This window comes from Lagenorhynchus albirostris, chromosome 2 (assembly GCF_949774975.1).
Source record: "Lagenorhynchus albirostris chromosome 2, mLagAlb1.1, whole genome shotgun sequence".
NCBI lineage: Eukaryota > Metazoa > Chordata > Mammalia > Artiodactyla > Delphinidae > Lagenorhynchus > Lagenorhynchus albirostris.
Window position 1 is genome coordinate 128,797,006 of NC_083096.1, and position 13,589 is coordinate 128,810,594.

The following is a 13,589-nucleotide window of genomic DNA, read 5'->3' on the forward strand; positions in this document are numbered from 1 at the left end:
TCCTGCTTTACCTCTAGGTTCTTCATGACATTTTTTTTCTTAAATTCCATATATATGTGTTAGCATACGGTATTTGTCTTTTTCTTTCTGACTTACTTCACTCTGTATGACAGACTCTAGGTCTATCCACCTCATTACAAATAGCTCAATTTCGTTTCTTTTTATGGCTGAGTAATATTCCATTGTATATATGTGCCACATCTTCTTTATCCATTCATCCGATGATGGGCACTTAGGTTGTTTCCATCTCCGGGCTATTGTAAATAGAGCTGCAATGAACATTGTGGTACATGACTCTTTTTGAATTTTGGTTTTCTCAGGGTATATGCCCAGTAGTGGGATTGCTGGGTCATATGGTAGTTCTATTTGTAGTTTTTTAAGGAACCTCCATACTGTTCTCCATAGTGGCTGAACCAATTCACATTCCCACCAGCAGTGCAAGAGTGTTCCCTTTTCTCCACACCCTCTCCAGCATTTATTGTTTCTAGATTTTTTGATGATGGCCATTCTGACTGGTGTGAGATGATATCTCATTGTAGTTTTGATTTGCATTTCTCTAATGATTAATGATGTTGAGCATTCTTTCATGTGTTTGTTGGCAGTCTGTATATCTTCTTTGGAGAAATGTCTATTTAGGTCTTCTGCCCATTTTTGGATTGGGTTGTTTGTTTTCTTGTTATTGAGCTGCATGAGCTGCTTGTAAATTTTGGAGATTAATCCTTTGTCGGTTGCTTCATTTGCAAATATTTTCTCCCATTCTGAGGGTTGTCTTTTGGTCTTGTTTATGGTTTCCTTTGCTGTGCAAAAGCTTTGAAGTTTCATTAGGTCCCATTTGTTTATTTTTGTTTTTATTTCCATTACTCTACGAGGTGGGTCAGAAAGGATCTTGCTGTGACTTATGTCATAGAGTGTTCTGCCTATGTTTTCCTCTAAGAGTTTGATAGTTTCTGGCCTTACATTTAGGTCTTTAATCCATTTTGAGCTTATTTTTGTGTATGGTGTTAGGGAGTGATCTAATCTCATACTTTTACATGTAGCTGTCCAGTTTTCCCAGCACCACTTATTGAAGAGGCTGTCCTTTCTCCACTGTACATTACTGCCACCTTTATCAAAGATAAGGTGTCCATATGTGCATGGGTTTATCTCTGGGCTTTCTATCCTGTTCCATTGATCTATCTTTCTGTTTTTGTGCCAGTACCATACCGTCTTGATAACTGTAGCTTTGTAGTATAGTCTGAAGTCAGGGAGCCTGATTCCTCCAGTTCCTTCTTTCGTTCTCAAGATTGCTTTGGCTATTCGGGGTCTTTTGTGTTTCCATACAAATTGCAAAATTTTTTGTTCTAGCTCTGTGAAAAATGCCAGTGGTAGTTTGATAGGGATTGCAATGAATCTATAGATTGCTTTGGGTAGTAGAGTCATTTTCACAATGTTGATTCTTCCAATCCAAGAACATGGTATATCTCTCCATCTATTTGTATCATCTTTAATTTCTTTCATTAGTGTGTTATAATTTTCTGCATACAGGTCTTTTGTCTCCTTAGGTAGGTTTATTCCTAGATATTTTATTCTTTTTGTTGCAATGGTAAATGGGAGTGTTTTCTTGATTTCACTTTCAGATTTTTCATCATTAGTATATAGGAATGCCAGAGATTTCTGTGCATTAATTTTGTATCCTGCCACTTTACCAAATTCATTGATTAGCTCTAGTAGTTTTCTGGTAGCATCTTTAGGGTTCTCTATGTATAGGATCATGTCATCTGCAAACAGTGACAGCTTTACTTCTTCTTTTCCGATTTGGATTCCGTTTATTTCCTTTTCTTCTCTGATTGCTGTGGCTAAAACTTCCAAAACTATGTTGAATAAGAGTGGTGAGAGTGGGCAACCTTGTCTTGTTCCTGATCTTAGTGGAAATGCTTTCAGTTTTTCACCATTGAGGATGATGTTTGCTGTGGGCTTGTCATATATGGCCTTTATTATGTTGAGGAAAGTTCCCTCTATGCCTACTTTCTGGAGGGTTTTTATCATAAATGGGTGTTGAATTTTGTCAAAAGCTTTCTCTGCATCTATTGAGATGATCATATGGTTTTTCTCCTTCAATTTGTTAATATGGTTTATCACATTGATAGATTTGCGTATATTGAAGAATCCATGCATTCCTGGAATAAACCCCACTTGATCATGGTGTATGATCCTTTTAATGTGCTATTGGATTCTGTTTGCTAGTATTTTGTTGAGGATTTTTGCATCTATGTTCATCAGTGATATTGGCCTGTAGTTTTCTTTCTTTGTGACATCCTTGCCTGGTTTTGGTATCAAGGTGATGGTGGCCTCGTAGAAGGAGTTTGGGAGTGTTCCTCCCTCTGCTATATTTTGGAAGAGTTTGAGAAGGATAGGTGTTAGCTCTTCTCTAAATGTTTGATAGAATTCGCCTGTGAAGCCATCTCGTCCTGGGCTTTTGTTTGTTGGAAGATTTTTAATCACAGTTTCAATTTCAGTGCTTGTGATTGGTCTGTTCATATTTTCTATTTCTTCCTGATTCAGTCTTGGCAGGTTGTGCATTTCTAAGAATTTGTCCATTTCTTCCAGATTGTCCATTTTATTGGCATATAGTTGCTTGTAGTAATCTCTCATGATCTCTTTTATTTCTGCAGTGTCAGTTGTTACCTCTCCTTTTTCATTTCTAATTCTATTGATTTGAGTCTTCTCCCTTTTTTTCTTGATGAGTCTGGCTAGTGGTTTATCTATTTTGTTTATCTTCTCAAAGAACCAGCTTTTAGTTTTATTGATCTTTGCTATTGTTTCCTTCATTTCTTTTTCATTTATTTCTGATCTGATTTTTATAATTTCTTTCCTTCTGCTAGCTTTGGGGTTTTTTTGTTCTTCTTTCTCTAATTGCTTGAGGTGCAAGGTTAGGTTGTTTATTCGAGATGTTTCCTGCTTCTTAAGGTGGGCTTGTATTGCTATAAACTTCCCCCTTAGAACTGCTTTTGCTGCATCCCACAGGTTTGAGTCGTTGTGTCTCCATTGTCATTTGTTTCTAGGTATTTTTTGATTTCCTCTTTGATTTCTTCAGTGATCACTTCATTATTAAGTAGTGTATTGTTTAGCCTCCATGTGTTTGTATTTTTTACAGATCTTTTCCTGTAATTGATATCTAGTCTCATGGCGTTGTGGTCAGAAAAGATACTTGATACAATTTCAATTTTCTTAAATTTACCAAGGCTTGATTTGTGACCTAAGATATGATCTATCCTGGAGAATGTTCCATGAGCACTTGAGAAAAATGTGTATTCTGTTGTTTTTGGATGGAGTGTCCTATAAATATCAATTAAGTCCATCTTGTTTAATGTATCATTTAAAGCTTGTGTTTCCTTATTTATTTTCATTTTGGATGATCTGTCCATGGGTGAAAGTGGGGTGTTTAAGTCCCCTACTATGAATGTGTTACTGTCGATTTCCCCTTTTATGGCTGTTAGTATTTGCCTTATGTATTGAGGTGCTCCTATGTTGGGTGCATAAATATTTACAATTGTTAATCATCTTCTTGGATTGATCCCTTGATCATTATGTAGTGTCCTTCTTTGTCTCTTTTAATAGTCCTTATTTTAAAGTCTATTTTGTCTGATATGAGAATTGCTATTCCAGCTTTCTTTTGGTTTCCATTTGCATGGAATATCTTTTTCCATCCCCTTACTTTCAGTCTGTATGTGTCTCTAGGTCTGAAGTGGGTCTCTTGTAGACAGCATATATAAGGGTCTTGTTTTTGTATCCATTCAGCTAATCTGTGTCTTTTGGTGGGAGCATTTAGTCCATTTACATTTAAGGTAATTATCGATATGTATGTACCTATTCCCATTTTCTTAATTGTTTTGGGTTCATTATTATAGGTCTTTTCCTTCTCTTGTGTTTCTTGCCTAGAGAAGATCCTTTAGCATTTGTTGTAAAGCTGGTTTGGTGGTGCTGAACTCTCTCAGCTTTTGCTTGTCTGTAAAGCTTTTAATTTCTCCATCAAATCTGAATGAGATCCTTGCTGGGTAGAGTAGTCTTGGCTGCAGGTTTTTCTCCTTCATCACTTTCAGTATGTCCTGCCACTCCCTTCTGGCTTGTAGGGTTTCTGCTGAGAGATCAGCTGTTAACCTTATGGGGATTCCCTTATGTGTTATTTGTTGTTTTTCCCTTGCTGCTTTTAATATGCTTTCTTTGTATTTAATTTTTGACAGTTTGATTAATATGTGTCTTGGCGTATTTCTCCTTGTATTTATCCTGTATGGGACTCTCTGTGCTTCCTGGACTTGATTAACTATTTCCTTTCCCATATTAGGGAAGTTTTCAACTATAATCTCTTCAAATATTTTCTCAGTCCCTTTCTTTTTCTCTTCTTCTTCTGGAACCCCTATAATTCGAATGTTGGTGCGTTTAATGTTGTCCCAGAGGTCTCTGAGACTGTCCTCAGTTCTTTTCATTCTTTTTTCTTTATTCTGCTCTGCAGTAGTTATTTCCACTATTTTATCTTCCAGGACACCCATCCGTTCTTCTGCCTCAGTTATTCTGCTATTGATCCCATCTAGAGTACTTTTAATTTCATTTATTGTGTTGTTCATCGTTGCTTGTTTCACCTTTAGTTCTTCTAGGTCCTTGTTAACTGATTCTTGCATTTTGTCCATTCTATTGTCCATTCTATCTCCAAGATTTCGGATCAACCTTACTATCATTATTCTGAATTCTTTTTCAGGTAGACTGCCTGTTTCCTCTTCATTTGTTAGGTCTGGTGCATTTTTATCTTGCTCCTTTATCTGCTGTGTGTTTTTCTGTCTTCTCATTTTGCTTATCTTACTGTGTTTGGGGTCTCCTTTTTGCAGGCTGCAGGTTCGTAATTCCTCCTGTTTTTGATGTCTGTCTCCAGTGGCTAAGGTTGGTTCAGTGGGTTGTGTAGGCTTCCTGGTGGAGGGGACTAGTGCCTGTGTTGTGGTGGATGAGGCTGGATCTTGTCTCTCTAGTGGGCAGGTTCACTTCTGGTGGTGTGTTTTGGGGTGTCTGTGGCCTTATTATGATTTTAGGCAGCCTCTCTGCTAATGGGTGGGGTTGTGCTCCTGTTTTGCTAGTTGTTTGGCATAGGTTTTCCAGCACTGTGGCTTGCTGGTCATTGAGTGAAGCTGGGTGCTGGTGTTAAGATGGAGGTCTCTGGGAGATTTTCGCCGTTTGATATTATGTGGAGCTGGGAGGTCTCTTGTTGACCAGTGTCCTGAAGTTGGCTCTCCTACCTCAGAGGCAGAGCCCTGCCTCCTGGCTGGAGCACCAAGAGCTTTTCATCCACACGGCTCAGGATAAAAGGGAGAAAAAGTAGAGGGAATTAGTAGAAGTATGAGGAAAGAAAGAAGGAAAGGAGGGTAGGAAGGAAGGAAGGAAGGAAGAAAGAAAGAAGCAAAGAAGGAAAGAAGGAAAGAAAGGAGGGAGGGAGGGAGGGAGGAAGGAAGGAAGGAGGGAAAGAAGGAAAAAAGACAGAAAGAAAGAAGATACAGTAAAAATAAAATAAAGTATAATAAAGTTATTGAATTAAAAAATTCTTATTTAGAAAAAAAAAAGGGACGGATAGAACCTTAGGACAAATGTTGGAAGCAAAGCTATACAGACAAAATCTTACACAGAAGCATACACATACACCCTCACTAAAAGAGGTAAATGGGGAAAAATCATAAATCTTGCTGTCAGAGACCACCTCCTCAATTTGGGATGATTCGTTGTCTAAAGGAGGGAAGGAAGAAAGGAAAGAAAGAAAGAAAGAACGAAGGTAAAGTATAATAACGTTATTAAAATTAATTATTAAGAAAAAAAATTTTTTTAAAAAAAACATGGACGGATAGAACCCTAGGACAAATGGTGGAAGCAAGACTATACAGACAAGATCTCACACAGAAGCATACACATACACATTCACAAAAAGAGGAAAAGGGAAAAAATCATAGATCTTGCTCCCAAAGTCCACTTCCTTAATTTGGGATGATTGGTTGTCTATTCAGGTATTCCACAGATGCAGGGTATATCAAGTTGATTGTGGAGCTTTAATCCGCTGCTTCTGAGGCTGCTGGGAGAGATTTCCCTTTCTCTTCTTTGTTCTCACAGCTCCCAGGGCTCAGCTTTGGATTTGGCCCTGCCACTGCGTGTAGGTCGCTGGAGGGCGTCTGTTTTTTGCTCAGACAGGATGGGGTTAAAAGAGCCGCTGATTCGGGGGCTCTGGCGCACTCAGGCCGGCGGGGAGGGAGGGGCACGGAGTGCGGGGCGGGCCTGCGGTGGCAAAGGCCGGCGTGACTTTGCACCAGCCTGAGGCGCGCTGTGCGTTCTCCCGGGGAAGTTGTTCCTGGATCCCGGGAACCTGGCAGTGGCGGGCTGCACAGGCTCCGCGGAAGAGGGGTGTGGAGAGTGACCTGTGCTCGCACACAGGCCCCTTGGTGGCGGCAGCAGCAGCCTTAACGTCTCCCGCCCGCCTCTGGGGTCCGCGCTTTTAGCCGCGGTTTGCGCCCGTCTCTGGATTCCGCGCTTTCAGCCGCGGCTCGCGCCCGTCTCTGGGGTTCGCGCTTTTAGCCGCGGCTCGCGCCCGTCTCTGGAGTTCCTTTAAGCAGCGTTCTTAAACCCCTCTCCTCACGCCCCAGGAAACAAAGAGGGAAGGAAAAGTCTCCTGCCTCTTCGGCAGGTGCAGGCTTTTCCCCGGACTCCCTCCCGGCTAGCTGTGGTGCACTAACCCCTTCCGGCTATGTTCAAGGCGCCAACCCCAGTCCTCTCCCTGCGCTCCGTCCGAAGCCGAAACCCGAGCCTCAGAGCCTCAGCTCGCAGCCCCGCCCGCCCCGGCGGGTGAGCAGACAAGCCTCTTGGGCTGGTGAGTGCCGGTCGGCACCGATCCTCTGTGCGGGAATCTCCCCGCTTTGCCCTCCGCACCCGTTGCTGTGCATTCCTCCGCGGCTTCGAAGCTCCCCCCCCCACCCCGCCTCCCGCAGTCTCCGCCCGCGAAGGGGCTTCCTAGTGTGTGGAAACTTTTCCTCCTTCACAGCTCCCTCCCACTGGTGCAGGTGCCGTCCCTATTCTTTTGTCTCTGTTTTTTCTTTTGCCCTACCCAGGTACGTGGGGAGTTTCTTGCCTTTTGGGAGGTCTGAGGTCTTCTGCCAGCCTTCAGTAGGTGTTCTGTAGGAGTTGTTCCACGTGTAGATGTATTTCTGGTGTATCTGTGGGGAGGAAGGTGATCTCTGCGTCTTACTCTTCCGCCATCTTCCGCCTTCTCCACATTTAATATCTTTTTATTTTATGTATTCATTGACTAATTATTGTCATCATAGCTATTTTTACTATTTTTTCTTTTAATCTTCATACTAGCTTAAAAGTGATTAATCCATTTACTATATATTTACCTTTTCAGTGAGACTTGTTCTTTCATGTTTCCTTGTTACTAATTAGCATCCTTTCTTTTCAGCTTAAAGAAGTCCCTTTAGCATTGTTTTCAAGAGGGTATTAAATCGTTTATTGGTTACACACGATAAAGGATTATACACAAGCTTCATTCCCAACTATAACTTTATCTGGTACCATAATTCAATTTAGATATATTGCATAGGATGTGCCAAGAAACTCCATGACTTTGCTTGGGTGACCCTTTTAAAGGTGAACTCCAGGTCACAACACAGTAACTGTCAGTTCAACTACACCAAGGTTTCTGAAGACAATGGCTTCTCCATCCAAGCAGGTTGTAAATAAATTTCACATGGAACCTGGCATCACCCTGAAGGAATGCTAACTTCACACTGTTGGGGTAGTTTACCAAAATGGCTTCAGAGTAGACTAACTACTTTACATAGCACATTTTAAAAAGACATATTTATTCAGTGTCGTGATCAGACTATTACATTTAACAATCAACAACATGGGTGCAAAAAACAAAAAATCTATATTAAAACCCTTTGTTGGAATGCTTTATACTTTCCACAGAATGGAAACTAAAATAACCTGTTATACAATTAGTCATAAATACAGTTCTCGAGCTTTTTTTTGCCCATACACATGAGTATTGTGTAAAACACGTCTTCTTTGTAGCAGCTAGGCCCTGCCACCACTGTGCATGGCTGAGTTCACAAATCTGTTGTAACCTGTAGTTTCCCTGTCACTTCTCTGGCTCTCCTCTCCTGCTAAGCTTTGTTTCCTGGCAGCAACTAAAACCTTCTGCCACTGCCACAGCTCCTGCTGCTGCTGGAACCACCATAGCCACCTTGGTTTTGTGGTTTGGCAAAGTATTGGCCCCTAGCACCATAGGGCCCAGAACTTTTGCCGCCAAAGTTTCCTCCTTTCATGGGTTCAAAATTTGAAGATTAATTGTTATAATTGCCAAAATCATTGTAGCTTCCGCCACCTCCAAAACTGCTTCCATCATTACCAAATCCAATATAGCCATCCCCACTGCCACCATAGCCACCACCACATCTGCCACCAAAGCCACCTTGACCACTGACGTTTCCTCCACGACCAAAGCTGTCATTCCCTCTAAAACCCCCTCGACGACCACCACCAAAGTTTCCAGAACCACTTTGACCTCTTTGGCTGGATGAAGCACTAGCCACCTTTTCCTTAGATAGGGCTTTCCTTACTTCACAGTTGTGGCCATGCACAGAGTGGTATTTCTTTTTTTTTTCTTTTTGCGGTACGCGGGCCTCTCACTGTTGTGGCCTCTCCCGTTGCGGAGCACAGGCTCCGGACGCGCAGGCTCAGCGGCCATGGCTCACGGGCCCAGCCGCTCTGCGACATGTGGGATCTTCCCGGACCGGGGCATGAACCCGTGTCCCCTGCATCGGCAGGCGGACTCTCAACCACTGCACCGCCAGGGAAGCCCTGGTTTCCTCTTATTAGGAACTCTGGGCTTCCTGGATCTGGATGTCTATCTCCTTCCCAAGGTTAGGGAAGTTTTCAGCCATTATGTCTTCAAATAAGATTTCTTCTTTCCCTTCTTTCTGTTCTGTATTTTTCGTCTTTGTTCTCTTTCCTTCTCAGTTTTGGAGATTTCTGTTGAGATTTCTTCAAACTGAGAGATTCTTTCCTCAGCAGTGTTCAGTGTACCAATAAGCCCATCAAAGGCATTCTTCTACAGTGTTTTTGGTTTCTCACTTTTCTTTTTGGTCCTTTTTTTTATGATTTCCATCTCTCTGCTTACATTGCCAATCTGTTCTTGCATTTTGTCTACTTTATCCATTAGAGCCCTTAGCATATTCATCACAGTTGTTTTAAATTCCTGGTCTAATAATTCCAACATCCCTGCCATGTCTAGTTTTGATGCTTGCTCTACCTCTTCAAAATTTTTTTTATCTTTTAGTATGATTTGATTTATCTTTTAGTATGATTTTTATATCTTTTAGTATAATTTTTTATCTTTTAGTATGATTTTTTTATCTTTTAGTATGATTTATCTTTTAGTATGATTTTTATCTTTTAGTATGATTTTTTTATCTTTTAGTATGATCTTTTAGTATGATACATATGATACATGATGTATCAGGTAAAAGGAGCTGCTGTAAATAGGCCTTTAGTACTGTGGTGGTAAGGTGTGGAGGAGGCAGGCATTTTAGTCCTTTGATTAGGTTTCAGCCTTTCAGTGTACCTATTCCTGTGGACTATGAACTTCACAAATGTGTCTCAGTTTTTTTCCCCACCCTTAGGTAGGACAAGACGTCTCCAGTGTGCTGGTGCTGGGTATTTCCCTTCCCACAGGTCAGTTAGGCTCTGAAAAGACCCTGGCAGGCTGTTCTCTGCTGAACTAGTTTATTCTGAGGGCAGGCATTGTTAAGAACAGAGTGCTCTGGTATATTTCAGAATGGTTCCTTTTCCCCTTCCCCTACCAGAAGCATGAGGGATTTTTTTTTTTTTTCTCATACTCACTCTGGGAATCTGGTCCAGCTCCTGGAGATAAAGCTCACAAAATGCAGGGGCTTCCCTATGACTGGGCCCCTTAGAGTTTTTAACTCTCAGACTTGTCCACACTGAACCTGCACCAATTCATCATTTACAGTTCAGGTTTTCCTACCCCAGAACTGGTTCCCACAGCAGTTTCTACTTCTGAGTCTCTGCTGCAGTAAACTGTGACTCTCCAATCTTAGAGGCAGCAGTTCTTTTCCCTGTGTCCTTACCTCTTTTTCAGATCCAAGAAGAGGTGTTGATTTTTCAGTCTGTTTAATTTTTTACTTGTTGTTAGTACAGAATGGCAACTTCCAAGCCCCTTAACTGTGGAACTGGAAACTCTGAGTCCCATCTTCTTAACCTGAGGACAGAATGCTCAGGTGAATCTGCCCAGATCCTTCTCTGTATCTAGCTGGGTTTTACCATTCTTAATATAGTCCCTACTCTCCTTTCCAGTAGGTCTCCTTAGGTAAGTTGAGGAAACTCATTTCACTTCACAGACATGTTCTGTTTTACCATACTCCTGAGAGCAGCAGAGAAGTCATGGTGAACAGAAAACACAAAGCAGCCCACTTACCCTGACCATGTTTTCAGTGGACATTCAGTGCCTAGCTTGTCAGGTGCTGTTAGTGGGTTAAGCTCTGTGTTTCCAAGGACTTACTCATGGTCTCACCCTGTGATTTCCCTCTAAGTGTCTCTTATAAACTCTCAAAGAAGCTGAAGTCAGATTATGGCCCAGATAGTTCTGCTTGTCTTCTCTTGGGAGTCCTCATCTAATTGTCCTCATCTAATAGTGGTTTTGTTTTCTCCTTATGCATCTGTGTTAGTGTTTGCTATTCTGTTTTTTTAACTAGACAGTGTATTATCTAGGTATACATTGTTTCATGGTTGATGGGCTTGTTAGTTCCTTGGCAATCCCAGCCTAATTTATGGACATCAAAGTGGTCTTGGTGACCAAAGACAGACCCAAGCAGAGAAATGCAGGTGCTGGTAGTTGGGAGATTGGCAAGTAATAGCTGATGCAGAATGGATACATGCAGGACCCCAATAGCATTTGCCATAGGAGAAAAAAACCTTAAAACAAAGCAAGAGAATGATCAATACAAAAGTTACGCAAAGTGAATACTTCTTTTGGAGGTAGCTCGAAGGAAGGGGCCTATGATGGGAGAGTGTCCAGGGGGCTTCTAAGCATCTAAGGATGTTCTATTTCTTATACTGGTTTGTGAGTACATGGTATTAATTCTTAATTCACATATATGTGTTATACACTCTTCTGTGAAGGTATATATTTCACAATAAAGGTTTTATTAAAATAATGGGTATAGCACAGGGAACTCTACTCTGTAATGGCCTATATGGGAAAAGAATCTAAAAGACAGAGGATATATGTATATGTATAACTGATTCACTTTGCTGTACACCTGAAACTAACACAACACTGTAAATAAACTATACTCCAATAAAAATTTTAAAAATAATGGTACAATTTATATTAAAGAATTTGATACAGACCAAGTAAGTATTGAGATTTTATGGATCAATAAAAAAGCATGTCTTCCTTGCCTGATTTTGGTTGAAATTGAAAGAGATTCAGGAGTCACAGAGAAGGAAATAAAAGTAGTACCTTTATTACTGATGAAGTTAATTGAAAAATGTAGCCTTAAATCCACAGCTAAGTGGACTTGCTGTTTTCCCCTCCAGAATAGATCTTACCAATAGTAATTGGCACAGCTAGAAAAGCACAGACCTCCTCTGCATGGGTGAGAACAGACCAGAATGCATGCTTTTGCAAGTGAGCAGGCTTAACAAAAGAATCCAAAAGTGGCTGAGCTGCAATTCCTTCTCCTAAACTCTCCTATAGGATTAGCCATTTCTCTTTCCCTGGCAATTAGTGAATGAGGGACATAGAGAAGCCAGAAATGTCAATTTAGCTGAAGTTGCCTCTGTAAAGATTCACAAAAACTGAGGAAAAGTTTTCCCACCTAACAGTATACATACAATAATTTATTACAGAAGTGTCATTTCAAAAAAATGGATAATTCAATAAATGTATTAGTGTTCCTGGCTAACTTTTGAAAATACAGTTAAATCCTAAAACTCAGTAGATTTCATAAAGACAGTTTGTTTTCTATGTATATTATACTACAATAAAAATTCTTTTAAAAAAGTATGTGTGATATGAGCTCATTTTTATTAAAAATATGCATTTATGTTTGTTCATATACAAACATATATATTTATGTCAGTCTGGAAAGACATGCATGAAAATGTTAGCAGTTATTATTTCTAGGTGATGGAAATGTAAGTCTTACCTTTTCTTTTACAGTAAGCATGTCCTTTTACTCAGCTAAAATAAAATTATTTTTCTTCCTTTTTTTTTTTTTTTTTTTTTTTTTGCGGTACGCGGGCCTCTCACGGTTGTGGCCTCTCCCGTGGCGGAGCACAGGCTCCGGACGCGCAGGCTCAGCGGCCATGGCTCACGGGCCCAGCCGCTCCGCGGCATGTGGGATCTTCCTGGACTGGGGCACGAACCCGTGTCCCCTGCATCGGCAGGCAGACTCTCAACCACTGCGCCACCAGAGAAGCCCAAAATTATTTTTCTATAAATGTTACGTGGCCAATTGTTACTCTTTTATATAGTCTGAATTAAACTAGTAGATAGAAACAATGTTTTAAAACTTGTAACAACTTTACACAATCGTACACACAGAAATGCTCAAAACATACATATAGTAGGGAATACTTTTTTTTCTGATAGTAATTAAAATAAGATTTCTTTAATAGTGTATGACAGTATAAAACTGGGAAGTCACACTCATTATTTATTATTCTACCTTGTACATGATATTATGGCATGTACATAATATCTGTTTCTTAGGTTTTCTGTTTCTTAGGTTAATTTTTATTCCAGTGAACAAATGTAATGATGTTACCTAAACTAAAATTACCAATGAATGTTGTTATCTTTAAAGAAGAAACAACTTTAAATCACCAAAACATCTTACATTGCTCATTTATAACTTGTATATTTATTTATGTAACAATTATCTTATTAGTGACCATGTAACAATATATTTCTGTATGCTCAACTTCCTAAACTTTTAGTTAACGGAAGAAAAAGGTTAAGCAATTCAAAATTCAAAGAAATAATTTCTTTCTAAGGTCTTTTACTTTGTGACCATGGAAATTGTACCCTTTTCAATTCAGCAAAATATACTAGGTATTTATTTACTCTGTGCATGACTTCGTTACATACTATCAAGATAAGTTCATTAAGATAGAAATGTTATTATGAGATGTGAATTAACATTCTTACTAATTGAAAAAATTGTTAAATACCAGAGCTCTTTCATTCCACATCATGAAAATAAAAGTTCTAACAATGAAGTAGTTGCATTTATTAGATCTAGATCCTGTTTTGATTTTCAGGGAAAATAACTTTTTATTAAATCATTGTACTTTAACTGAAAGTTTAGTAAGGTTAGCATGTAGGAATATATCATTACATGGTCACTGATACAATAATTTATATATGAGAATTTCATTGTTATATCAGCAATAAAAGGGGTTGGGCACTTTTTATTTTTATATATTAAAGATAAATAACATTACCAGTTTTTGTTTGGAGGCCATTGTTATATTTGCTAATTTGATTAAATATAGAT

General features: G+C 39.8%; 1 protein-coding gene across 1 annotated transcript in view; it reads left to right on the plus strand.

Moving 5' to 3' along the window:
- The window catches only part of DNAI4 (dynein axonemal intermediate chain 4), a 125,046-nt gene that overhangs the window by 46,890 nt on the left and 64,567 nt on the right, over positions 1-13,589 (plus strand).